The sequence below is a fragment of the Tenrec ecaudatus genome, unplaced genomic scaffold (assembly GCF_050624435.1).
Source record: "Tenrec ecaudatus isolate mTenEca1 unplaced genomic scaffold, mTenEca1.hap1 Scaffold_159, whole genome shotgun sequence".
Classification (NCBI taxonomy): Eukaryota; Metazoa; Chordata; class Mammalia; order Afrosoricida; family Tenrecidae; genus Tenrec; species Tenrec ecaudatus.
The window spans coordinates 373,106-399,747 of NW_027458057.1; the positions used below are offsets into that span (position 1 = coordinate 373,106).

A 26,642-nucleotide genomic window follows, 5' to 3' on the forward strand; every position below is an offset into this window, starting at 1 on the left:
CACAAGAAGGATGTTGGCCAAAATGTCAGCAGAGCTGCCACTGGGAAAATGGTCTAGTCCAAGCGCTGACCTTCGTAGAGGAAGAAAGCCAATCCAGAGCAGCTAAGTGACCTGCTGTGGGTTGCACAGCCTGATTCCAAGCCCAGTACTATACCCAAAGCTGTTACCACGCCCAAAATTAAACAGCAATAGCTGCCCAAAGGCCTCTTAGTTTGAGGACCAAGTAAGACAGTAAATGAGAAAGCCCTTTGACAAATGTGGCATGCTGCACAAACATGAGATGTTATTACCCAGGATCTTTTGATATATGTAAATAGATCTTGTACCAGGTCAGTTAATTTTCCAACTGCTCTATCTGAGCTTTCAGATGGCAGCACCTCTGTCCAACCCAGGAAAGGACTCCTGTGCATGCTGAGCAGCCCTGGAAAGCCTCATGCCTGGCTTCTCCCACCCCTCAGCTAATCTCCAAATGATTAATAAGGGCTCTCACTATGTTGTGGCTCCCAGCTGACAGATACTAGGCTATCAATGCATTCGTATCACCTCCTTCATGCCAGAGGGACTCAGTTATTCGAGGGGTTCCAAGGAGGACCCAGCCTGAAAGAGAAACGGGCGAGAGAGAGGAGCGAGACCAAGCAGATTCTTGTCAAGGTCTGAGTTTATTGCTACACAAGCCTCTCTATAAAGGGTGAGGCAAACAAGGGAGTTCAAAGGGGAGATAAAAAAAAGGAAGGGCGGGGGTGTAGAGCACACAGGGCAGGCGGCCGCAAGTCTGCAGTTGGAATGTCCGGTGCTGGAGCAGACAAGGGTGGGCCATCTGGTGTGTGTCAGGGTAGAGATAAGGTTGAGGTGACGTGGCTTTAGCCCTGCTGGGCAGGCAATATGGCCTTGGTTTTGTCAGGCTGATTATGTCCGGTTCCCAACATGAGAGAAGCCAGGAATATCTCCTCTCACAACTGTGCAGCAAACGAGATCAGATCTCCCAATCTGATTTTCAGCCCTCCTGTCTTTCCAAGTGAAGTGGATGGTCCATTTCACGTTGTCTCAAGTCTTTGCACATTGCATGCCAACATTGCGACACAGGGCGCGGCTGTGGGTCTTAGTAGACAAAGCCCCCACCCAGAACCCTGCCCCCAGAGCTCCTTAGTCACCCTTCACAACGCAGGTCCAGGCCGGGCTCCACACTGCAAGGCGATCAACCCTGACCCTCCAGTGTGGCCGTCCTCACACGCTCCCACATCCACCTAGAAGGACTGGAGATGAGAGATTCCGGAAGCTCCCTGCCTCATCTGCCTCCCTCCCCAGAGTGACAGAGCAACTGTAACTGATTAGGCAGGATGCAGCCTCATTCCCAGTCCCCACCCTCTCTGGGAAAGCAGGGCTGTCTGGCACCTCATCCAAGGCCTTTCCCCTGTGATCTCATTACTGAGTAGCTGCTCCTCTACCACCCACCTCCGTCACCTCATCTAAATACAGGGGAGATGAGTATGTCTTCTTTGCTGCTCCTTCCCTGAGTCCACCCCAGGAGCTCCCTGAACAGATCATCAATCACTTCTCATTACACCTGCAGCAGCCGTCAGATACTGCTGAACAGAGACAGGCGCCTCCCCTGCTGCTGCCAGGCTCCAGTGCACATGTGCACACACACGTGCACACACATTGTACAGGCCCACTCACATGGACACACAAGCATGCACACCCATGTGCACAAACTTTGTTCAGAGGTGGGAATTCTGCCCATTTTAGCCTCTAATATTGCAATCAGAGAGTGATAGAACAATGAAAGATGAAGGTGGATGAAGGAAGATCTATTTATTCCCTTACTTGTTACATAACCATTCAGGGCTCTTTTTTTATCCATACAAACACACCACCACCACCATCAACAATCATCAAGTAGCTGTCATGTATGCAGTGCTGCCCTATTCAAGGCGGTGCTGAGTATGTGAGGAGGATTCTCTCTAAAGCACAGCTCTGAGGAAGTCTGTCTCCTTCGCACTTTTACACACGCTGGGAGAGGAGCCTGCAGGAGGCTCCGTGCGTTGGGTGAAGCCACACGATGAGTGAGGAGACCGAGTGTGAAGCCAGGGGAATGAGAGCGCAGAGTTCACCACTTCACCACCATGCTGGTGTGCACAATCGATGAAAGGGTGGCTGCCAGCTGCAGGACAGAAAAAAAGTAAAGCATGTAACTTGTGGTTTTAGCTCTGGCTTACTTCCAAAAGGAATTGTTTTTGTTGTTCTAAAAAGCTTTATACCAAAAAAAAAAAGAAAGCTTTTTACCTCTATAAAAACAAAAGGCTACTGCTGTCAAGCACCTTCAGACTCAAGCCAGAGGAGAGCTCTCCCAGTGGGCTTCCAAGCTGTAAATCTTCACAGAAACACAGTACCTCCTGTGGAGTAGCTGGTTGGTTCAAGCCAGCAACCTGGCAGTTAACAAGTATGTCCCTTGTACCTGTAATACCTGTATAAAGTGTATTAAATATGAACTACTCCTGGTGTGTAATTTTAAATTGAATTATTGTGCCTGGAACTTTTTTTTTAATAGCTAAGAATGGTGAAATCAGACTCCTTTAGATGTTATGAGAAGAATAGACACTACACAGGGCTTGGACCCAACCCAGCTTAATTCAAAGGAAGGCAGATTTATTTTCTTCTGCTTCCCAGAAGGTTCCTCAGCAGAACGTTTAGCTATGGAAATTGTTTAGCTATGGAAAAGAGCAATCTCCTCTTGGGAAGATTCTGGTAGAAAGGGGCTTTGGTTACATATCCAGCTCAACCCAGCCCCAGAGCCCTCGTCATGTTTTATTTTGTTTTGCCCTTGACACTGATTGTCTTGGGAACTGTGGCCCCCGAGCAATGGCCAGGAAGTCAGGTCTTCTTGATGTAAATCCTCTAATATCCCCTACAATGATTTTCAGTGCCAATGGTAAGGCCCGCCTAGTGGCTGCCACATGCCCCTGAGCAGACACGTCAGAGCAGATGAGAGCATGAGACAGCATTTAAGAGAATGGTAGGCTGGCCTTGACTTAGCTGTTTGGCCTCTCCTCAGAAGTCATTTGTGACACTGACTGTCATGGGTTTCATTAAGAACAAGTCTATCTCTACCAAAGAAAACTGCAAGGTAAGAGGACTTTCAGCTCCAGCTACATATGTCTCCAAACTTACTTACATATTGTCCTGTTTTCAGAAGAAAAAAAATTTACTCAGTGCCTCCCGGGCAAATAAAAACTTTGGTACTACAACCTACAATCCCAGATAAAGTGTAGGTATCTGCTTTGGCAGCTCCCCTGGATCGAGCTGCTCCAGTAGCTCTCCACAAAAACCCTGTGAAGAGATGATCAGGCAGGATAGCCTAGTCTGTTCTGCAGAAAGAAGCTACCCCTGGAACCTCAGTGGCTTAAAATCTAGAAGTTTATTCTTGTTCATGCAAATTCTGACACTGGAAGGGCAATTCTACAGGGTGTTTGTCCTGCACACCGTCCGTCAGTGATTCGGGCTGCTTCACAAATATGGTGCCACCAGATCAAAAGGTGGATTCCAGGTCATCACAGAAGAGGAAGAGAGAAGTGGGGGTTGTGGATCAGTCTTTACATGCTTTGACACTTTAGTTGACATAGATCGCTGGATAGGGCTGCTTATATAAAGGTTATCAGTTCAAACCACCTAGCTGTACCACAAAAGGAAGGAGTCATCTGTTTTCATAAAGGGTACAGCCTAGCCAACCTCATGCAACAATTGTACTCTGTACCACAAGGGGTGAGCATGAGTCAGAACTGACTTGAAGGCAACAGGATTTGGGTTTTTTTGTTTGTTTGTTTGGTTGGTTGATTGGTTTGGTTTGGTGAGTGGGAGGTGGTTCTACCTACAGCATATTAATCTGAAGTAGTCACTTTAGGTTTTTTTGTTTGTTTTTTGAGAGATGTGGAAAAGCTCATTGGCTTTAATGGGGAGTTAACTCTGCCGCAGACGGCCTCCTCAAAATTTCCCTCCCGCTTCAGAAACTAGCAGAGATTTTCAATGAAGGAGCCTGCTGGCACCCGCTGGACATCTCCTTGCAAGGTCAGTCCTTTGGAGCCATTGGGAGGGAGAAAAAAGAGACTTTTATTCCTGTAAAGAATTCCAGCCCCAGAAATCCTGAGGGGGAAATTCTGCCCTGTCCTCTCGGGTCACTATGAGTCCGAATTGAATTTATGGCTATGAGTTGAGTTGTAATTCCATTCACTTACTGCTATTGACAGGTTGCTAGATTAGGGCTTGTCTTCCCAAATGCCAGCACTAAACGAAATTGAGCTGTCCAGGCCACAACAAAGGGGTTGGAAATACATCAGGCACACTCATTAGACACCTATGGCAAAATTCAGAACTGAGCATGCTCTGACCCAAGTCATGTAGACCCAGGTGGAAGGTCCACCTGGTCATACAGAATAGGACTTCACAAAAGTGCACCGAAATCAACCAATACGATCGACCAATGTCCTCCAGTGGTGTTGGGAGGTGATAGAAGTAGGCCTGGGCTCCTTGTCACCCTCCCTTGTTCACGTGCTCTGCAAGTGGAGGGTGAGGCCCTTGGGGGTTCCTGCCGTGGCTCCTCAGCTGGTTCTGCACTCCTGCTCAGGTATTCCTCCCATGAAACCGCCATATTCAGCTGCAAACTTTCCCCACCCCTGCCATGCAGCCCAGCGTGCTTTCCGGAGATACTGGGGACTTTTGGGGACTGCGATACCTGAAACTTTCTTCCATAACATTCACTTGGATTTACAAAACTGCTTCTGCCATATGAATTCTTTCAGCGTTGCTAAGCAAGAACTGAGGTCAACCACCCCAGAAACCTAACACTATCAAGTCAATTCTGACTTATATCAATCTAGGGGGTCCTCAAACTATGGCCTGCGGGCCGCATGGCCCTCAGAGGACATTTATTCAGCACGCCGGGTGTTTTTGCCCCGTTTTTTTTTAACTTCAAATTAGGTATGTGCAGTGCGCATAGGCATTTGTGCATAGTTTTATTTTTAAACTATCATCCGGCCCTCCAGCGGGTTTGAGGGACAATGAACTGGCCTGCTGTTTAAAAAGTTTGAGGACCCCTGAAAGGACAACGTAGAACTATGCCTGTGGGTTCCCGAAGTTCTAAATCTTTACAGGAGCTGAGAACCGCATCTTTCTCTGTGAGCCACTAGCGGATTCCAACTGGCCGGCCTCATGGTCACACACATTCCACCAGGCTCCTTGAGCCTTAACTTGATAATTTAATGAAATGATACTTCTCCAAGTCACACTGTATCATGGTCTATAATCTTGCTATTCTAATATCAAATTTAAAATAAGGAATATAGTTAAGCTCCAAATCCATAAGCAATAAGATCATTGAATCTCTTTGGACACTATTACTTAAAAAAAGAAAAAACTCTGTTCAATTATTTTCAGCACAGAAAAGCTTCCAGCGTTTACAGCTTAGTATTTAATTGCTTTTTCTCTTCTTCTTTTGCATTGGTGAATCATTTTGAGCTTATAATAATGTCAAAATAATAGTTTCCAGAGCCTCCAGGCATTCACTGTGTAATGATCATTTAAAAGATTTCTTGGTTAGAGGGTCCTCAAAAGAATAAAAAGCGTGTCCGCATCCCTGGTCATTTCTATATTCAAAAGAAGAAATTGCTCATCAAATGCTACAAGCCAATTTCTTTCTTCAGCCAAACTGCCCATTTTAGCATCACTGAATTAAGCAAATGGTTCTACATTTCAAAGTCAACAATGATACTCTTTTCCCTTTAACACGAGCATCTTAAACAGCTCAAAAAGTAGTCGAGCTCTTTATTATGGCTTTTCCTGAGAAAGCTGTTTCGTTGTTTATTTTATTTATTCATCTAGACTTTCATGTTAAGATTTGTGTATTTTAAGTTCTGCTAGTCAGGACATTTTAAACGGAGCCAGATTTTTTTTTTTATACTTTGTCTTTTAAAATATAATGAGACTGAGCAGTACATCCCTTAATAAAATATAAAGTCTTCCTATTTCTGTTTGTTTGTAATTTCCCTAAGGATAACTCTTAAAGTAGTAAAACCAAAACCCCCCATAATGAATTACATTTGGTCTACTGGGGGTTGTGGCCAACCTTTAGATAGAAAAATCCAGAGACTCCCTTCTGCATCTCCTTTCCCAACCAAACCCCGGTGGCTGGAGGCCGGAAGGAAGAAAGAGGCTGGGCTGCTGGGGCAGGGTGGGGAAGGGGTAACCTTGCAGATTATTTCAAATTCTACTCTGAAGGCAGAAACTTATCCCAATGAGATAGCTAGAGATTCACTTCCTTAGAAAAAGATTGAAATTAATGTGTCCCTTAGAAAAGCCAAAGGAAAAAAGTCGTTATTAATTTAGGCAATTGAAGAACTTTGAAAGCCATGTCTAGTACATAAAAACACCTGTCCCTAGAGCCCATTGGCCTAGGAAACTGAATTTTTATACCATGTAAAATAAAGGAAGGTCATTTCTTAGACTTGCTCAACAGAAGATTGTCATTTTAAACCGGTTACTGTAATGAGAAGCTGGGTTTTCGTAAAAAGGACTGAATGCTTGAGTCAGTGTGAAATGAAATTAGAGATGCATGTTCTGCGCATGGCAGCATTTCCGGAGGAGTCTGTGTTCCCGTGACTGCTCTCAATCTGTCTCGTGCCTTCTGGGAAACTCACAGCGTGGTGCCCACATCTAGTCTCTCGGACTTTCTTGCCAGCTTTGGAAAGGTGTTGAGTCTGTTGGATCTGCTGCACAGAGACAGCATGCAAGTGGACCCTTCCCACATTCCTCAGAGCAGCCCCCCAGTGTAAAGCTGTGGGTGAGGTTTGATGACCTTTGCCCCTTCATCATCCCGCATTCTTTGACGGACCCAAGCGCTCCCCCGAGGCATTACCGGAGAAGCAGCTACCCCATAGTTTCCAGATGGTGGGTATCAGCCTGTGTGCTCATTGGGATTGCCAGAGAGCTGTCCAAAAGACATCTTTGTCCCATCTCCACTGAGTCCGATTTTATTGGTCTGGAATGCAGCCTAGGTGCTTGGATTTTTTTCTCTCTCATAAGTTTTTATTGTGAATTGGGTGAAGGTTTACCAAGATCATCAGTTTTTTATTCAACAATTCATACACATTGTGTTTTATGCCACTTATTGCAATCTCCACAATATAATATGACTTATTCCACTCCCTACTTATGTCTTCTGTTTCCCTTCCTCCTCTCTTCCTACCCTTCTGAACTTGGGCCTTGGATTAATACTGCCCTTTTGAGATCAAATGGTTTGCTGTTTTCAGGTTTGTGTGCCTCACTTGTGTAATTGCTCCCATTATAGACCAATCTATTATTTGGCTGAATATTGAACCACAGGTAGGAGTTCATTTTCAAACTTAGTGAATAAGGACCATCATTTCAGAGGTTCTGTTAGTCCCTATCTAGCCAATAAGCCTGGTCTCTTTTATGACTGTGAATTTTGCTTCACTATCTAGGACCTTTTGATGTGATCCCTTTCAAAGAAGTTGGAATTGATAGTTGGAGATCATCTAGTTATTCTGTGCTCAGAGTCATGAAGTCTAATGTTCATGTGGTCCACTCACCACTCTTTCCTCCAGAGTGAGGGTGACAATACTTGCCACCTAGATGGCCACTTGTGAGCTTCTGAGATCCAGCTGCTACTCACCAGCGTGGATGTCGACCATAGTCTTTACAGTCTAGGTAATGACAATTGTCCTTGGTGTCCTTCACAACTATAATCCCCAGCCCCCAAGCCCAATAAAGCACTCCCTCCAGTTGTTCGGTTATGCCTAAGGAGTTTTGATAACTTCATCTTCTGTGTGCTCCGGAATATTCAATTCCCTGGATGATCAGAATGGTCAGTCAGGGCTCAGAATCTTGGTGTTAAGGCTCCTGGTAAGATCCTGGCACATCAGACACAGAGGTTGTGAGGCTAGAGGATGGGCAGAAGGGGATCATACTGAGTCTAACAAGGAAAGAAAAGGAAATGAAGGATATAAGCAATTAAAAGCAAGCGCATAAATAGATACAAATACACAGATGGCCCTTGCAACATTATTCCCAATCTCGCAAACGTGTCAACGGTCTAAATACCCATCAATAGGTGAATGGATAAGTCAAACATGTTGCCTATGGTATATACAATGGACTACTACTCAGCCATAAAGAGAAATGAACTCTTGACACAGGCTACAAGAGGAATGAACCTCATAAGCATTATGCTGAGTGAAATAAATCAGCTTCAAAAAGGACACATTTTGCTTAATTCCACTTACAAGAAATATCTAGGCTAGGAAAATGAATAGAGACAAACATATCCCAATTGTTTCCAGGGATAGGTAGGAAGGTAAGTATGGTTGTTACATAATGCCATGTCAATTGGACAAATAAGTGAGGTGGAGTCTTTCTTATACCTATATGAGTGTCCTTGGATTTATTTCTCTAGTCAACCCAGCCTAACCCAGTAGGGCCTGGAGGGGAAGTGCCATCCCTGAGACGATACTGAGCTTCCATAAGGGTGATGACATAATTTTGGAATGGGTAAGGATGATAATATGAACAACATGCAGAATGCCACTTAGTTATAATCTTGTAGAGCGTGGAAGTGACGAATGTTTTGATGCATGTATATTTAGTACGATTTTTAAAGAGTGTACGCAAAAGAGCAATATGGCAAGTCTGTGTTGCCATTTGCTGTTGCTCAGCTAAAAGCGATTCGGGCCTGTGTAGTCCAAAGGGAACCACAGAGGCTCAGGAGGAAAGCTGGTACCATCTCCAACTAAGACTTGTCTGACCAAAATGCAGAGTCTCCCTTCAAGTAACTGACAGGTCAGAGGCAGCTCATCTCTGCTGCAGAAGCAATGATTTGTCTCAATTCCCAGACCACTGTCACAACCATGTCTTGTTGCCCTCGGTGCCCCCCTTCCCCACCACAATAAGTCACTAGAAAGCCATGCTTCATTTAAAAACAAACAAATAAACCCCTTCTGCCTCCATCCTGGCACTGTTTCAGCTTATTTAGCATCATAACATATGTCATCTGTTTCCCTAAACAATCTAACATGGACATGGCACGATGGGACTGATGAGTTAGGCAAATGAGAACCAGCCTGCCCTCTGAACACACACGATGGCATTTGACTTGCTGTCAGTAGATGCTGTCGCGTTTCTTCTCCTCTTTCCTGGAAAATAAATACAGAAAAGAAAGAGGACATGAAAAGGGCTGCAAGATGTTTAGCTCTGGTCTTTCTAGAAAGTGTAGAAAAAAAGTATGTGACCCCTGCCTGCCTTTAGATGCCCCACTCCTCTGGCTAACAAGGATTGCGCACTGACCATGGACAAGACATCTGGATCTGGGGGGAGGATATAACAATTGCCCCCACCAGCAAAGAGTTTCCAGATTTACGGGACTGCACAGGCCAGGGAGCAGCTCATAAAAAGAACAAGAAGAATCGCAAAGGAGGGTGTGCTCCAGCACCACTTCGTCCAGCTGCAGACACATGAAGGCAAAGTTTCCTTTGCTTTCAGTCAAGTTTATGATTTCCGCGGCATCCCTTACCAACACCTTCACAAAGATCTAGGTTCTTGGGTTGTTTCGTTCCAGGGCGGACATCACCTTGGTAAAGCCACACTCTAAGGACAGCTCATGGTCCAAGAATTCCACCTATATGTTTTGAAAGGGGCCATGTTAAAACCCCTGGCTCAGACTTTCAGAACTGGGCACAATACAGCAAACCCACCATGGGGACAGCAGGATTTGGTAACACTCTCATCTCCATCACAACCTGGACCTGGCAAAGCTATTTTCTTCCACTCACCATCTTTCAATCAATATTTACTCAGCTATTAGTTGCTCCCCAGGCTCAGCATCAGAAAAGTGTTCAAACGTTACCTAATTGTCCATCTAATGGTAGAGGTCTGTGCAAGGGATATGAGAGCAAGAGGCTCAGAGATGATCAGTGGGTAACGAGAGAGGGATTCACCTTTATCATTTGTAGAAAGCCCCTGGCAGACTTTCCCTGGAGCAAGCAAATAAAGCTGCTCCCGGCTCAGCTCCATTCCTGATCTGGTCTTGCCATGAGACTATCCAGGCTTTGTCCCAACCCCACGTTCTGGAAACCACGAGTGGAAGGAGGTGGATCTTGGGGATACCATGGAAAAGAATGGGCATTGCACAACACTTCATTGTACTCATATGGAGCTTATACAAAGGCCAAGAGATAGAACCAGGTGAGACTGTGAACAGGACAAGGTGATACTGCATGGTTTAAAATCAGAAAAGGTGTGCATCAGGGTTGTATCCTTTCACTGTTTTTATTCCATCTGTATGCTGAGCAATTTATACAAGAAGCTGGTCTATGTGAAAAAGAACATGGCATCAGGATTAGAGGAAGACCCAAGTAATGTCATTAGGAACATTTTCTCACTAAAAATTTTAGGTCATGGCATCAAAAAAGTGTCATTTTAACCTAAATGGGTTTTTAGACCAGTGAAATAACAGCGAGAGTGAGTCAGCATTGTGCACAGAATTGAGCGATACTGGTTCTTTGGGAAATTCATAATCCAACACTGACACTGCTGAGATAAAGGATGACAGTGAGGAAGATTCTACACCTGAGCTCTGTGATGGGCCAACGTGGTGCTCTACTCTCTTCAGGAATGGATGAGCCAGCTCCACCAAGATTCCCCTTTACTGGAGCACCTGCTATGTATGTAGACGTTGAACACAAGAACGCTTTGGCGTTCCTACAATGATTTCTGACCGATGAGGTCATCGAAAAATTGATTATGATAGCCCGGAGGTTTACTTTCAGGTTTTAACCCCTCTTCAGTTAATTTCTGTGCATGGGGGAAGGTTTGGGGCTTGCTTCATTTTCCTACATACGGTATCTCAGTTTGTCCAACACCATTTGTTGAGCAAGCAGAATTTGTCCCTTTGGATATTTCTGTGTCCTTTTTCGAAGGCTAGTTTCCTGTTGACTGGTGAATATATGTGTAGCTTTTCTGTTCGAATCCATTGATCTATATACCTCTCAGTGTACCAATACACTGCTCTCCCTTAGGGAAAAACAACAACAAAAGTTGTATGAGCCCCTATATAATGATTTTTTTTAATGGACGATGAACTATTTTCCAGGCCAGCACTATCCTATGTTTGAGCACATTGCTGCAGCCACTGTGTCAATCCATCATGCCTTATAGCCTGCGGTACTCATGTTCAGGTATAGTGTTCTGCCATTCACAAGGTTCACACTGGCCAGTTCTTTCAGAAGTGGAAGACCAGGTCCTCCTCCCTCGTCTCTCTGTCTGGAAACTGCTGAAGTCTACCTGCAGTGAGTGACCCAGCAGGCATTTGAACTACTGGCTGCAAAATTTCCACCATTACAGCCAAATGCAGGCCACCACAGTACAACAGACAGTAACAGCATCTTAACACCACACAAAGGCTCCTCCCTGGGGAGACCACGTGTTCAGGCAATTGCTGCTGTTACACATGTAAGTGGGGGCTACATGAAGTCGCACCATCTCCTGTGGCCCTTCCAGGAACAGGCCATTCTGCTGTTGTTTCTACTGGACTTAGGCTCAGCTGCCAACCTGCCCTCTGCACGCATTCTTCTCCTTACCCTTCCATGTCACCTTCTCTTTGCCCAAGTCAATACTGCTGGTCAGTCACCTACTGGTGGATGCTTGCTTCTGAAGTTTCTGAACCACATTTCCCCATGGTTATGAGACATTGCTGCTGCCACTGCGCGCATTTAACAGGTTACTTTACACCTTCAATGAGAAATCTAGAGGAATAGAAAGAAAGCTTCTTCTTTCTCCCAAGGAGTGGGTGGTGGTTTTGAACCGTTTCCCTTGAGGTTAGCAGCCCAATGTGTAACCCACTACACCAGTAGAGCCTTGGTGGCACTGTCCAGCAATTATTAGACTGCTAAATATGAGGTCAGGGTTTCAAACCTACCAACTTCTCCTTGGGAGAACGATAAAGCTGTTCCCATAAAAGACTGACAGCTCCAGAAGCCCTCTATAGGGTGGCTATGAGTTGGAATTTTGCGGTCATTTAGGGCTTTTTGGTGGCATGTGATTTTTTAGGGCTTTTAGGTTGTTTGTGGACGTTCAAGGTGTGTTTGGGGCATTCGGGTGGTTTGGGTTTTTTAGGGTGTTTTATAAGATTTTAGGGAGTGTTTAAGGGATTTAGGGGTGGTTTTTTAGAGTGTATAGGTATTTTTCAGCACAATAGGGTGTTTTTAGTGATGTTGCAGAGTTCCTTAGGGATTTTAGGGTATTTTTAATATTATATGTGTTTTTTTCCCCCAGCATTTTAGGTTTTCTTAGGGCTTTCATGGTGTTTTCAGGGCATATATGGGGTTTAGGAATGTTTAGGGTTTGGGAATCTTCTAAGGATGATTTTTGGAAGTTTCACATGTTTGGGTGGGCATTTGGTGTTTTTTTGTGGCTTTAGAGTGTTTATGGGATCCTGTCAATTTGCAGTTTTAATTCCGCAAAGAAAAGTCAGACAGCAAGCCAGAAAGGAGCAGGAAATGAAGGGGAAGCCCAGGCCACATGTTACAGCTGCCAAGTCCGGAGAACCTAGGTGTGGTCGTTGGCTACCTGGGACCGGGAGTGGGGCTGTGCTCCTGCCCAAGGGTGCTAGGGAGTAAACCAATCTCAGCTGGACGTTTGGCTTTTCTACTAATTAGCCGACTCCATGAACTTTCCCAAGGGCAGCTGGCGAATTGCCAGGGGAACCCAGCTAGACCCCCCACACAAAAGCACAGGGATGGTTACAGGAACAGGAGGTTTCACACAGTGGATGTGCAGGGCTTGGGGTCGGGATTGGGGGCCAAGGTGAGGAAGGGGCAGCAATAAGGCCTGGTCCCAAATAATCAGACACTGAGCAATAAAAGTACAAGGACTGCCAAGAGAACATGGGGACAAAGGATGGCTGGACTTCATTTGATATCTTTGGACGTGCTGTCAGGAGAGACCAGTCCCTGAAGGGACATCAAGTCCATGAAGGACATGATGCTTGGCAAAAAGTGGAGGACGGGCAATAAAACAGCTCGAACCAGTGGCTACATCAGTGGGCATAGTAACAATGGTGAGGATGGTTCGAGACCTGGCAGTGTTTTATTTTACTGCTTGTGTTTTTCTAGAACTGTCTTTCCTGGATGCACGAGGAAGGATAACTGTGCTTGTGGGAAGCAAATGCACAGTGGGCAGCGCTTTGGCCAACATAGGTACACCACCGGCACACAGTGCCCCCTTACTTGGCATCCAAAGTGACAGGGTTTGTCTTTCCCCAGAGCTCTCCAGCCCTGGGGGAAGCGGCCCTGCCTTCGGCGCACCGCCAGGGGGCAGCACTGCTGCTCTCTCACTGGCTACATCTGTGAGGACCCAGAGAGCAGCTCCTTTCTGCTGCTCTCCTCTCAGACTTCTGCCAGAAGCCTTGGCTCGTCCTGGATCCTCCCTTGATTCCCACTCTGCACCTTTGGGGACGCCCAGCCCATTAACTCTCTCCCATCCTTCCTTGCTGCCTCTTGTCCAGATGCCTGAGCTGGGCTTCAAGTAGTTGTAATGTTATGCTTAGGTGAGATGTGTTCAGCTTGTTTACTGTCTGTATACAAGAAAAGAGTGCAGCCCAAGACATCCACCCTTTTGTTCCTCTATGGAAAGCCTGTTACGTGTCATAGTCTTCTCTCTGTGCAGTGCTTTCCTCTGCTGCTGATGCTTTTACATGAAATAGGACTCGGTGTGTCACCGCTACAGGAAATTATCTCTGAAAAAATAATATGCCCAGAACTCAGAAACAGTGTCAGCTTGCATCTGGCATCATGGAAGCATCATGGGTGTGTTTCCATTCATTCGCTCCTGAGTGTCACATGTTAAACTCAGTGCATAGCATAAACAGCAGCAGGCACAAACTGAGACAAAGCACACCCTTTGCTGTGAAGCACATTCCGACTCCTGGCTGCCCCTGTGCCACAGAGTAGAACTGCCCCGCAGGGGCTCCCTAGCTGTCATCTTTACAGAGGCACATGGCCACACCTCCCTTTTGGGAAGCCACTGGGTAGGTTTGAACTTCAGGGTTGTAGTAGTTGATGTTGTAGAGCCCTGGAGTCAGTTCGGATTCATAGGGGCCTGTGCACTAGAGAGAGAAACAAAGCCCAGTCCTGCGCCATCCTCGCACTTGTTACTGTATTTGAGCCGATTCTCGCAGCCACGGTGTCAATCCACCTAAGTAAGGGTCTTCCTCTTGTTTGCTAACCCTCTGCCAAAAATGACGCCCTTCTTGCAGGACTGGTTCCACCATAGTAATATGTCCAAAGTACCTGAGACAACGTGTCCGCATCCTCTTTCAGATCTCCTGCCTTTAGTTTGTCAGCTCACTTCGATGGAGTCGATGCTGAGCCATAGCGACTCTATGAGATCAGAGCAGAACTATCTCTGTGGGTTTCCCAAAGGCTAACTCTATGGGAGTAGAACACCTCATCCTTTTCTTCTGAGGACTGACTGGTGGTTCCCCACTGCTGACATTACAGTTGACACCCAAGGCATAAGGTACTATGCCACCAGAAGTCCCTTGCCCCTGTGCAATAACCAACACCACCTACATACAAAACCCACCCCTTCTCTGTCAGTTGGATGTATGGTGATGGCTTGAGTTGCTATGAAATTGGAAGCTACTAGGGGGAACCCGACAAAAACTACAATTTTTTCAAAACTATGCATTTAAATTTTTTATCCCCTTCATAGTACTCTCCATTACACTTCACACATTTGTCTAATCTGTGATTACATTCTTGGAAACATTTTTCAAACTCAGCAGTTTGGGTGACACCCTTGTTTTTTCTCCCCCTCTTCTGTGTTGTCAAACCACTGTCCTTCATTCATGGAAACAGAAAGAAGTCACATGGAGTGAGTTCAGGTGATTAGGATATGAGGGACAAGAGAGGCATGCTTTTTTGGGGGATGTTTTCATACTGTTATTTCTTTTCTCTTTTTTTATAATCAATTTTTGGGGCCTCATACAACTCTTATCACAATTGATACATACATCATATTTGTACATTCATTGCCCTCATCATTCTGAAAACATTTGCTCTCCACTTAATCCGCTGGCATCAGCTGATAATTATTCCCCATCCCTCATGAACTCTGAATAATTTCTAAATTATTATTTTGTCATATCTTACACTATACAATATCTCCCTTCAGCCACTTTTCTGTTGTCTGTCCCCCAGGGAGATGGTTATATGTAGATCCTTGTAATCGGTTTCCCCTTTCCATTCCTCCCTCCCTCTACCCTCCTCGTATCGCCACTCTCACCACTGGTCCTGAAGGGATCATCCGCCCTGGATTCCCTGTGTTTCCAGTTCCTATCTGTACCAGTGTACATCCTCAGGTCTAGCTAGATTTGTAAGGTAAAATGGGGATCATTTTAGTTGTGGGGGAAGAAGCATTTAGGAGCTAGAGGAAAGTTGTATGTTTCATTGTTGCTACAGTGCACCCTGACTGGCTCCTCTCCTCCCTGCTACCCTTCTGTAAGGGGATGTCCAATTATCTACAAATGAGCTTTGGGTTTTCACTCCACACTCCCCCGTATTCACAAAGATATGATTTTTTTGTTCCGATGATGTCTGATACCTGATTCTTCCGACACCTCGTGATCACACATGCTGGTGTGCTTCTTTCATGTGGGCTTTGTTGCTTCTCAGCTACATGACCACTTGTTTAACTTCAAGCTTTTAAGACCCCAGAATGTATAACTTTTGATAGCCGACCACCATCAACTTCAGTCACCACATTTGCTTATGCACCCATTTGCCTCCAGCAATTGTGTTGGGGAGGTGAGCATCACGGAATGCCACTTTAATACAACAAAGTATTTTTGCATTGAGGGAGTACTTGAATGGAGGCCCAATGTACATCTGTTACCTTAATACTAAACCTATAAATATATGCATATAGATCTATTTCCCCATCGTTATACATAAATATATTTACATATGCACATGCCTTTATTTAGACCTCTATAAATGCCCTTTGCTTCCTACCTCTTTCCTTGATTTCCTTTTACTTTCTGATTGTCCCACTCTCATGTTCAGCCTTCATTTGTGTTTCAGTAATTCCTCTAGGTTACATTACTCTTGGTTACACTCTACCAAGCCTCCTACACCCTCCTCACCATCTATTTGGATCACTTGGTGTTCCCTTGTCCCTGGGTTTGTTAACAGCACTTCCTTTTTCCCTACACCCCCCTTTCCCATCTCCCTCCCCCAGCTGTCAGTCCCATTGTTTTCTCCTCCAGATTGTTCATCCAGCCTATCTCATTTAGACAGACCTGTGGAAATCATAGCATGCACAAAAACGAGACAGAGCAAACCCAAGCAACAAAATGAAACAAAAGAACAACACCACCACCAACAAGCCAATGACAAAAAGCAAAACAAAACACAAGAAAGAAAAGCTTTTAGTTAGTTCAAGGACTGTTTGTTGGCCTTTAGGAGTGCTTTCTCATAGAGTATGATGGGTCAGCTAGCCCTGGCCCCAAAGTCTATTTTTGGTATTCCCTGGGGACTTCGTTGCTCTGTTCCCCTTCCTGTTCTGTTGTACACCCTTAGTATTTTGCCTCGGTGTGCTGGGATCAGATCGGGCGATAGAGGCATGCTGTTTTTTGTGTGTGAGCAGGTGCACTGTCATGGTGGCAAAACCAGTCCCCTGTCTACCACTAATCAGTCCTTTTTATTTTAAATAAATCATTTTATTGGGGGATCTTACAGCTCTTGTAACAATTCATACACCAATTTGTATGAAGCACATTTGTACATACATTGCTATCATCATTTCCAAACATGTTCTTTCTCCTTGAGCTCCTTTTTTCCCCTCCTCCCACCCACGTGAACCACTGATACTTTATACATACTTTTTATTTTTATATTTTACGCCTCTGCTGTATCCCTTCACCCAAACTTCTGCTGTTTGTTCCCCTGGGTGGTGGAGTGGGGCTGTATGTCCATCATTGAGATTGGTTTCCCCTTTCTTCTGCTTCTCCCCCCTACCTTCCCTCGTGGTGTTGCTACTCTCAGTATTGGTCCTGAGGGGTTTATCTGTCCTGGATTCTGTGTGTCGGAACTTCTAGTCAATAGCAGTGTGCAAGCTCTGGTCTAGCCAGACAACTCAGACCTTCTTACACAATATCTTTAGAACCTCTATATAGGAAGCTTGATTAACAGTCTGACCTAGTGCAATGACTAAACTCCAAATGCACTATCACCCTCACATCAACAAAACCAAACAAATGAGCATCTTCTTGAAGTTTTAGTTCACTTGACGAGGTGTATTTGAGTGAGGTGATGATGGCGTCTTACACTGACTTGATTTATGTTTGCATTCTGGCTTGTGAGAAGAGCACAAGGTCTTGTCACCAGCAATGACCTTGGGAAAAAAGTGTGGGTGCACTAGCTCAGAGCAAGTTGCCAGATGCCTGCCCAAACAGGAGAATGTATATTTTGAAATGTGTACCCAGTGGAGCTTTGTACCGCTTGGTTTTTTGGCGGGGGTGGGGTGGGGGTGGGTGGAAGGCCGGCTACTCCTTTGTAGGTTAGATAATCTGAGATGTGCTATTTGAAATTTCCTGGGGCCAGTTTTAGACAAAACTAGAAAAGTTAATTTTGCTGTATGGAAAAATCTGACAGTCTGGAAGTATCTAATTTTCCTCACATGCCATCATTCCCCTAGTAGCATTATTCTTAGTTAAAGCTCTCCTCTGTTCCTCCTTAGGGTTTCCCCCACTACCTGATGTTCCTTTTCTCCTACTCATCATCAAGGGACTTGTGTCCAAAGTGAGGGCAGCAAATAATTAAGAGACCCTCCTGACTCTCTGTTAAGAAGGGTGCTCTGGTGCATGCGTGTGTTTATGTGTGCACATACAATCGCATTTGAATTTTGTTGGAAGAGGCTTCATAGAGACAGAGGGTGACATGGTTAGAGCTGCTGCACATGTAGAGCACTGTACTCTATGGTGTTCTAATTCAAATGCATGTAAGGTCCAAGAGAGGTAATAGAAGCAAGTGACCAGGGTCAGGGAAGGCAGCAGGAGGAACTGAGGGAGCCTGAATGCCTCACACCCTGCCAGTTTCACTGATTCTTGGATGGGAGAGTACCAACCTAGTGCTGTGAAATCTTCGCAGTTTTCAGAGGCTTGGGGGATTTAAATTTTGTATGTAAAAAATAGACATCAAAAATGCTTGTAATTTATTGATTTCGATAAACACACTGAATGCCAGTACTCAAGTCAAACAAACCAAACTGACAGCCATCGAGTCTTTGCCAACTCATAGTGACCCTATTAGACAGGGTAGAACTGCCCCTCAGTTCAGCTCCCAGCCCTGGAAGCCCACCAGTTCCTCGTTATTATCATGAGGAATACTATTTTCACAAGAGCATTACATACCCCTAGAGACTAAACCATAAAGCCATATAGGCTTTGACCATCAATTCTGATATGCTTTTTCCTCAAACTGATGGGTCATTTGATGGAATCCTTGTATTACTTCCCTAACATAAAAATTAATCAAGCAAAGGAGATTCAGTGCTCAGTACTACAGCCCCCTATTTAGAGATTAACTCTTAAAAACCACCACCACCACCACCACCACCACCACCACCACCACCACCGCCACCTTATCTGTGTTGATAAAAACTTGAGTAGGCTGTATAAATATCTCAAGTATTTAGGATAAAATGGATTCTTATTCTACTGTCACATATTTAGTTTGAGTTATGTGTTTCCATCTGAACACAAATTAAATAGACCTCATTGACATCTTTTCAAAATGCCATAAAAATTAAATGATTACCTTAAAAGATACTCAGTATAATTAGGCATCAGAAAAATGTACATCAACACTAGAGCGAGATAGTGTTTCAACCCATCAAGATGACACTAGCCAAGAATATTAAAAATACCATTGAGTGCTGGAAGAATGAACAGATTTGTGTCAGAAGAACAGTCTGAGAGGTCCTTAGAAGCAAGCACGGGGAGACTTCACATGCTTTGGGTATGTTATCAGGAGATGCCAGTCCCTGGAAAAGGCTGAAATGTTAGGTTCAAGTATAACAACAGTTTTGAAGATGGTGTAGGACTGCGCAGTGGTTCATTCTGCCTTGAGTTGGAACTGACTCAATAGCACCTAATGCTAAAAGCTAGATGCTTTTGATCCTAAATGAAAAGTGGATGGTCCAGCCTCCATACCAGTGGACAACTGCCCCTCCCCCCAGAAGAATTTACTTTAGAAGACGGCACTGAACCTGTAGCTAGGGGAGATGGACATGTCTGATCAGAGCACACAGGGGCAAATGAAGGGGGAGGAAGAGAGTGGAGCACACACTGGTCCACCAGGCTTGGAGGATGATTTTGGCACTCTGAACAGCCAATGTACAGAGTGGACCATATGGCTGATCCCACTATGAGACATGCCATCCCTTGCTGGCCCAGGGCCCTATGGGGACAATACCGGAGACTCTGTGTTGGGACTGACCCGACTGGCCCTCCAACCCGGAGGCAAATCACTAAAAGCATGCAGCAGAGCAACCATGGGAGCAGAGCGGGTAGCCCCTGAGGGAGTACAAAGGACAGACTCTGGGGCCAGAGCATGATATGCCATCAGACTTGACTGAAGGACACACCTATAGAAAAAAAAAATCAGACCTTGATCTATTTACAGGTTTTTCTTTCTTAAAAATTTTTTTTGTCTTTTAATTAATTTACTCTTTTATTGATCATTGGTTTTCTGTTGTTGTTTTTTTGTCATCACTGTGTTCTCACCCATCGCCTATCCTGCTATGGTTTGATTTTTGGTGCATATTATTATCTCAACAGATCTATCTAGATAAGATAGGCTGGAAGAATAGGCTGGAGGAGAAAACAACAGGACCAATGGTTCCCGGGGACATGGGAGAGAGAGAGGAGGGGGTAAGGAGGTGATGCTGACCAATCCAGCGACAGGGGAGCAACAAGTAATCCAAAATCCGTCGCAAGGAGGGTGTGAGAAGCCTGGTAGGTATTCAGCAAGGGCAATGTAACCAAGAGAAATTACTCAAACCCAAGTGAAAGCTGAGCATGATAGTCGGACAAGAGGAAAGTAAAAGTAAATAGAGGAAAGAACTAGGTGACAAAGGGTATTTCTAGAGGTCTACATACTGGCATGTACATATGTAAATATATTTATACAGGAGGGTTCGTAAATAGATCAACGTGCATATATTTATAGACTTAGTATTAAGGCAGTAGATGGACATTGCCAAATACTTACTCAATGCAAGAACACGTTATATTAAATTGGCATTCCATGATGAACACCTTTCCAACATGATGGTTGAAGAAAAATGTGTGCACTAGCAAATGTGGTGAAGAAAGCTGATGGTGCCTGGCTATCAAAAGTTATAGCATCTGGGATCTTACAGGCTTGAAAATAAAGAAGCGGCCATCTAGCTCAGAAGCAACAAAGCCCACATGGAGGAAGCACACCAGCCTGTGTGACCATGAACTGTTGAAGGGATCAGATATCAAGCATCAAAGAACACAAAAATCATGTCATTGTAAATGAGGGTGAGTGCAGAGTGGAGACTCAAAGCCCATTGGTAGGTAACTGGACACCCCCTTCCTGAAGGGATGTGGGGACGAGATAAGCCAGTCAGGGTGCAGGGTAGCAACAATGAAACATGTTTCCTCTAGTTCCTAAATGCTTCCTCCCCCCACTATCATGATCCAAATTCTACTTTACAAATCTGGCTAGACAAGGGGATGTACAGAGAGATCGCCTTGGAGATTGGGTGGATGTTCCCACAGTAGCGTGGAGCCTCACAAGTGGTGGTCAGGCGTTTCCCACAGTCACTTGTAGGACCTCAGGATTTAGGCTGGGGATGCCCCCACTTTTTATAGGGGAGAACAACCTGTGGCTTAGTGTGTGGGAGAGGACCAGCGTGAATTCCCCAGCTGCTTGCCACACCAATAAGTGGGGGGGTGGGAGCTCCCTCAGTTGGGCCTTCAGGTTTGCCCTAGGCAGAGGGGAGTGGCCTGGAGACAGCTATTGTCTTGTGATGGGAAAGAGAGTGAAAGGAGAGGAAAAAGAGAGAAAGAGGAAGACACAGACTGGGGCAATAATGCCAACCAGACTGACAACCACTCACCCACAGACAACTAAAATGCACAGAGTAAACAAAGGTGACAACAGTAAAAAAAAAAAAGAAAACAACTAAAAAGGAGAACCAAATCTGTGGAGGCTGTGGTAGGAAGTAGAGAAGAGCTAGATGGAGCGGAGAAAAGCAGAAAACCTGTAAGAAGAGCCCAATAAAAGGAAAAAGAGAGAAGAGAAAAGGAAGGAGGAGGAGAGAGTATTTTTTAAATGGTTAAAGAAATAACTGACCCTGTGTTATGCTGTGTGTAGCTCTGACTCGTCCTGTGTGCAGTACTGTCTTAGGGGTCAGGCTGCCCACTAGGAGGACAGGGTTGCCCTAGGCAGAGTGTAGGGCTCTGGAAACCAGCAGTGGTATGTGCAAGCAATGAGAGGGAGCAGAGAGAATCGTACAAGCTAAGAGAGAGGTGAAGAAAGCAAAGACAGAAAGAGGAAAGAAAGAAAAAGAGAATAAAGAGAAAGAAGGAAATAAATCCAACTGAGTTCACTAAGGTTGGCTGTGATGGTAAAGAGCAAGGAGAGAGAGAAGGAGGAAATAAAGTATAAAGTAGTAGCTGATCCCTGATTGCTTGGATGAGGGGCCAGAGGGGTTTAGACACTGCTCCAACATGGCAGGTCAGTGTGCCCTTTTAATGCCGGGACCCAGTGGTGCTGGGCAGAATTGCCCTAGTTGACGAGATCACCTTAGGGGCATGACGGAGGTTTCTTCAACGGTGCAGCGCACTGTAGGTGTTTGTCCCAGGTGCCTTGTGTGGTGTACAGCACTCCCACACAGGGCAGGCTGGAGTGCCTCCTGCTATTTGGGTTGATTTGCCCTAAGCGGAGGGAAGTGACCTGGAAGCCTTTAGTGGCATATGAGAGGAGAGAGTGGGAGAGAAGAGGAAAAAGAGGGGAAAAGGGGAAAAAAAGAGGGATAAAGAAGAAAGCGAGTAAATAAAAGCCCAACACCAACCTGAGCACGTTGAAACTGAGTGCGGTGGAAAAGTTAGAAGGGCTAGTGAATAAAGTGAGAATAAGTAGAGCAGTGGGTAAGGAGGTAATGATACTTGATCACCTGTCCTTGAGGCCAGAGGAATTCCAACTCTTCCTCAAGGTCACGGGGTCATGGACTTGTAAGGTCTCTCTCTCTGGCCTAAATTCCAACCCCAGTCCTTGGCTCCCCGCGAGAAAAATTTCATGCGGAAGCCGGGCTCGTGATCCAAGTGAATTTAATGAGAGTTAAAAGAAGCTTCAGGTTTTACAAGGCACCCATAGGATTCCTTTGACCATGGGGCCTGGCAGAGACTGCCTCAGGTCATGCAAGGATCTCTCTCCTCCCAGGAAGACGACCTGGACCACCCCTCTCCCTTCTGGTTCCTGCCTTTTCAAGGGTTCCCGGGGAGGCTGGTGAAGGACCCCAGGTCAATCCCATTGGCTGAACTGCAATCATCTGGCCCAGGTGGGCTGCTCCAGGTGCAACATCCATCGGAGCCCACGGGCAGGAAAATCCAGCTTTCCTATGCTGGCTCTCCTGGGCATGCGTTAATGGACTTTCCCATCCCTGATGTAGGGTTCCACAGATGCTGTGTGAGATTACTTCAAAAGCAAGATCGCGCCCGTGGCCAGGGGTCACTTGGGTGCTGGAGTACCTGCCTTGTGCTGCATGTAGCACTGCAGCAGGGGCTGGGAGGGGGCACTGGGGGGCTCCCTCAGCCCCGTCTAGGGCTCCAAGACCGGCAGGGCCTCCCCAGCTATGTGTAGAATCACTGAGAGGGAAGCTTGTTGTCCTATCTAGACTGCTGATGCTTCCTAGATCAGAGGATTTTCTTTTTTATCCCTCTGGCCAGCTAGAATGAAATTGTCTCCCACAGTCTCTGGGCTACAGCTCAGTGCTGTTTAAGGCTGACACTGCTACAGCGGGTCTTTGTTATGGTAAAAGCTGCCAGGCCCTGTGGCTGAGTTCTGGCATTCCTTAGCTAGGTTGCTTCTTATGCTGATTTATGTTAAGGGACTCCCCTATGTGGTGCTTGGAGCTGAGCAACCAGACTTGGGTTTGAGTTTTAAACCAATCATTTATGTTTCACCCTTAAAAAAAATTCTACTTGTAATGTGCTCAGATTTGGTGGCTGTCAAGCTGACCCCCAGAGGGGGAGATGCAGCTTATCAGGGGGGTTGTTTACTAGTCGGCCAATTGGAACTAAATTTGCTCCCTGGACTCCCGACTTTCTGCCTTTTTCTCCCACACCATGATCTTCCTAAGGTAATAATATATTTTTTCTTCTACTCTAAATTATGGCTACCCACCACCAACCCCTGACCGTGAGCTCAAGGCATCCAACCGCATGGAGAGCTCAGTGTGGGGTTCCCCTCGTGTCTGAGATTCTGCCCCCTCTCAGGGCGTCCACCTGCAGGGATCCCTGCTCCAGGCAAGGGCATATCTGGCGCCTGCCACTTCGTCAAAATTATAGTGCTGCTTTAAAGCATTCTTGGTTTGCTTTGTGAGTGGAAATCCCACAAAAGAAGGGGTTCAGGAGAAACCCTGTTACCCTAGTTCTAATTTCAGAACTCCACCTCCCCGTTTCCTTCACCTAATTTCCTATTTTTCTGGTCTGGCAGCAGGAGCTCCAGATAGATGGGTCCTATCTGGTTGCCATTTTCTCTGAATCCCTCCATCTATTTTTTTTTACACTCTTAAAAAGTACAAAACATTTACTCTACAAGCGCAAACAGATTTTCAAAAGCAGGGAAAAACCTGAACGTTCAGTACATGGTTCAATCGTCTTTTCATCTCTGCGCCCTAACTATGCTGAGCTCCATGGAACTGCATGGAGGGGAGCTATTCTGGCGTCATCGAGCCAAGTGAGTGTTTTGAATTACCTCAAGTGAATATTTGACTGGAAAGCATAGGGTGTAAAAAAACCCTGAAATCAGATGGTGCACATCTATCACAAAGAACAGGGCCTTGTACTTAAACCTTTTTTCTGAAAATAAGCAGCCATCTAAGTGAGATGTCAACTAAGTCCGCCCAGAACAAGCAGCACAGCCAGTGTGATGCCAGGGTGATAAATAATAGAATCTCAATCTGCAGGTATGAACAAGAATCAGAGCTTAAGTTCGGAACACCCAGTTTGCAAAAGGACTCAAATGCACATGCGGGGTGAATTCCCTCTGACCACAGCCCATGGACATGAACAGATACAGTTAAGTTCAAATGTAACACCTGATCATTTGATCTCTTCAGACTAATTTTAATTTGGTTCCAGTTTTTAGTATTTTTCACTTTCTGTTCGATTGAGGTTTTTCTCTCTTTTATCATTGTTAGTTTTTCTTTTCTACTTGTTTCTTGATTTTGTTTTGTATTTTTTTTTAATACATATGAAATCCAGGAGAGGCAAATCCAGAGAGACACTAACAGAATTAACAATCTCCTAGGGACAGGCAGGGAAGATTTGGGGGAGTGAGGGGGGGGCTAACAAAAATGAATATAAAAGAAGGAAATGATGTAAACCTGATTGTGGTGAGGATTACACAAATCTTAATATGACTGAAGTATTGAATGATATATGTGAATTATATGAGAATTAAAATAAAACAAAAGCTGAGGTCAGAGATAGGGCAGCAATTTAGCCCTGAATCTCTTGGTGAAGATTGAATGTCATTTTGTGCCAAGAGCCCATTTTTCCACTCATGAAGTTTGGGGAACCGGCGGCGGCGGCGGCTCGGGACGGGGGGGGGGTGGGGGGGGGCGCCAGGGGAGGGGGAAGACACCAGGGGCAGCGGCGGCTCCCGGCGCCATCTTGGGCTGATCGATGAATTGAACAAAGAGGATCAATTTCCGATCAAGCGAGTTATCAATGGGGGCCGGGGAGTGAGAGGGACTTGTCCCCGAGTCGGCCCCGCTTTTCCCGGCACCCCCCTCCTCCCCTCCGCCGCGGCCCCCCGGCGGCGAGGCAGCCCGGCGCCCCCGGGGAGGCCGCGACCGCCCGCAGCCCCCACCCCCGAGCGAGAGGCCGAGAGAGGAGAAGCCTGACCTGCAGCTGCTGTAAATCAAAGCGCTTCCAATATTGAAACATCGATCCCACATTGGCCGCCATCTTGAGACATATTGAGACGGAGTGAGAGGCTGATAGAGAGGGGGCTGGAGTTCAGGAGCCGCCAGGAGGCAGCAGGCGGGCGGCGCCAAAACCCGGCCTGGAGCCGGCCGCCGCCACCGCCACAGAGGAGCGCGGACTCCTCCTCACGGCGCCACCGCCGCCAGGGCGAGCCGAGCCGGAGCCGGAGTCGGAGGCCGAGGGCGCGGCGGCAGCTGGCCCGGCCTCGCGCGCGGCCGCCCGGCCCCCGCCCCCCGCCAGCGGCCGAACGAGCGACCCGCCCGCGACCCCCGCCCCTCCCAACCCCCAGCCCCGGCCGGCGGCAGCCCGGCGCGGCCCGGCCCCGAGGGGGCGCTGGAGGGCGGCGAGAGGGCAGCCCCGCGGCCCGCCGAGGCCCAGGCCCGGCTCACCTGGCGCGGGGGGGGCGCGGAGGGAGGGGGCCCTGGCGGCGGCAGAGCGCAGCCCCCCGCCCGCCTCTACGCCCGGGCGCTGGGTGCCGGCGACGCGCCGGGGGTCGTCGGTCCTCCTGCTGGGCGCCCGCCCGCCCGCGGAGCCGCCGCGACCACCTGCCTGAGCCCAGACCCCCGCACAGGGCAGGCCTCAGCGCACCCGCGCGTGTGCCCGAAGCCTTGACCGTGGGCGGCCCCGCCAGCCGGGGCCTCAAGGACCCAGCACCCCAGAGCGCCCTTGCTGGGGGAGGGCAGGGGCGTGGGGAGGCATCAGCCCCTGACCCTCTTGAACTTGCACCCGCCAGCGTCCCACGCCGGGGCCCCAGAGTCCCTGCTCAACACCACCCGGTGACCCAGGGCCCCCAGCTGTCGCCGCCGACTTTTCACGACCGGAAAAGTCTCGACGCGCAGTCCTTGCAGCCCCCGAGGCGCGTCTGGGGAACAGCCCCGGAAACTTCCAGGGCTGCGGACCCCCTGGTTGGGTATTCGTTTTGAGGCAGACATTTGGGAAACCGAATTCAAAAACAGAAAGCAAGGCGAAAACGGCGACATGGGGACCGAATCCGAATAGCACGATCCCTCTTGATTGGCTTCCTCACGGACACCTGGCAAAAGCATGTTTGGGGATGGTCCTAAGTGTTGACACGCACGTGTGGCTCGGCGCTTCCAGTGGGACACCGCGCCGCGCTGGCTCGCACTGCAAGTAAAGTGCAGTTAGATCAAACCAATCCCCATCTCCAGGACTCGGGGTACATAAACCCTGTAGGGACTCCAAACTAAAATGCATATACGTGGGAGAGCATTCCTTTTCCCACTGGGCTGGGTGTGTGCCACTGATCAGGCGAGCGGGGTCGGCCTGCGTGAATGGATGGAGGAACCAGAAATGAGACGACGCAACATTCGAGGAG

At 46.9% G+C, this 26,642-nt stretch overlaps 2 long non-coding RNA genes across 3 annotated transcripts in view; both read right to left on the reverse strand.

The window, feature by feature from the left end:
- LOC142436129 (uncharacterized) overlaps positions 1–25,380 on the reverse strand; it is a 135,797-nt gene extending 110,417 nt beyond the window's left edge. The window contains exon 1 of the long non-coding RNA XR_012781792.1: positions 25,226–25,380. This is a non-coding gene — a long non-coding RNA (uncharacterized LOC142436129). The remainder of the gene's footprint in view (positions 1–25,225) is intronic.
- On the reverse strand, positions 641–9,342 carry LOC142436130 (uncharacterized). Of its 2 annotated transcripts, XR_012781795.1 has the most exons (3): positions 9,143–9,342; positions 2,284–7,981; positions 641–2,161 (listed from the first exon to the last, which is right to left on the reverse strand). It is a non-coding gene; the product is annotated as an uncharacterized LOC142436130 (long non-coding RNA). The 2 variants fall into 2 exon arrangements; XR_012781794.1 differs by lacking the exon at positions 9,143–9,342 and having other exon boundaries at positions 2,284–8,281.
- Positions 25,381–26,642: the final 1,262 nt, after the last annotated feature.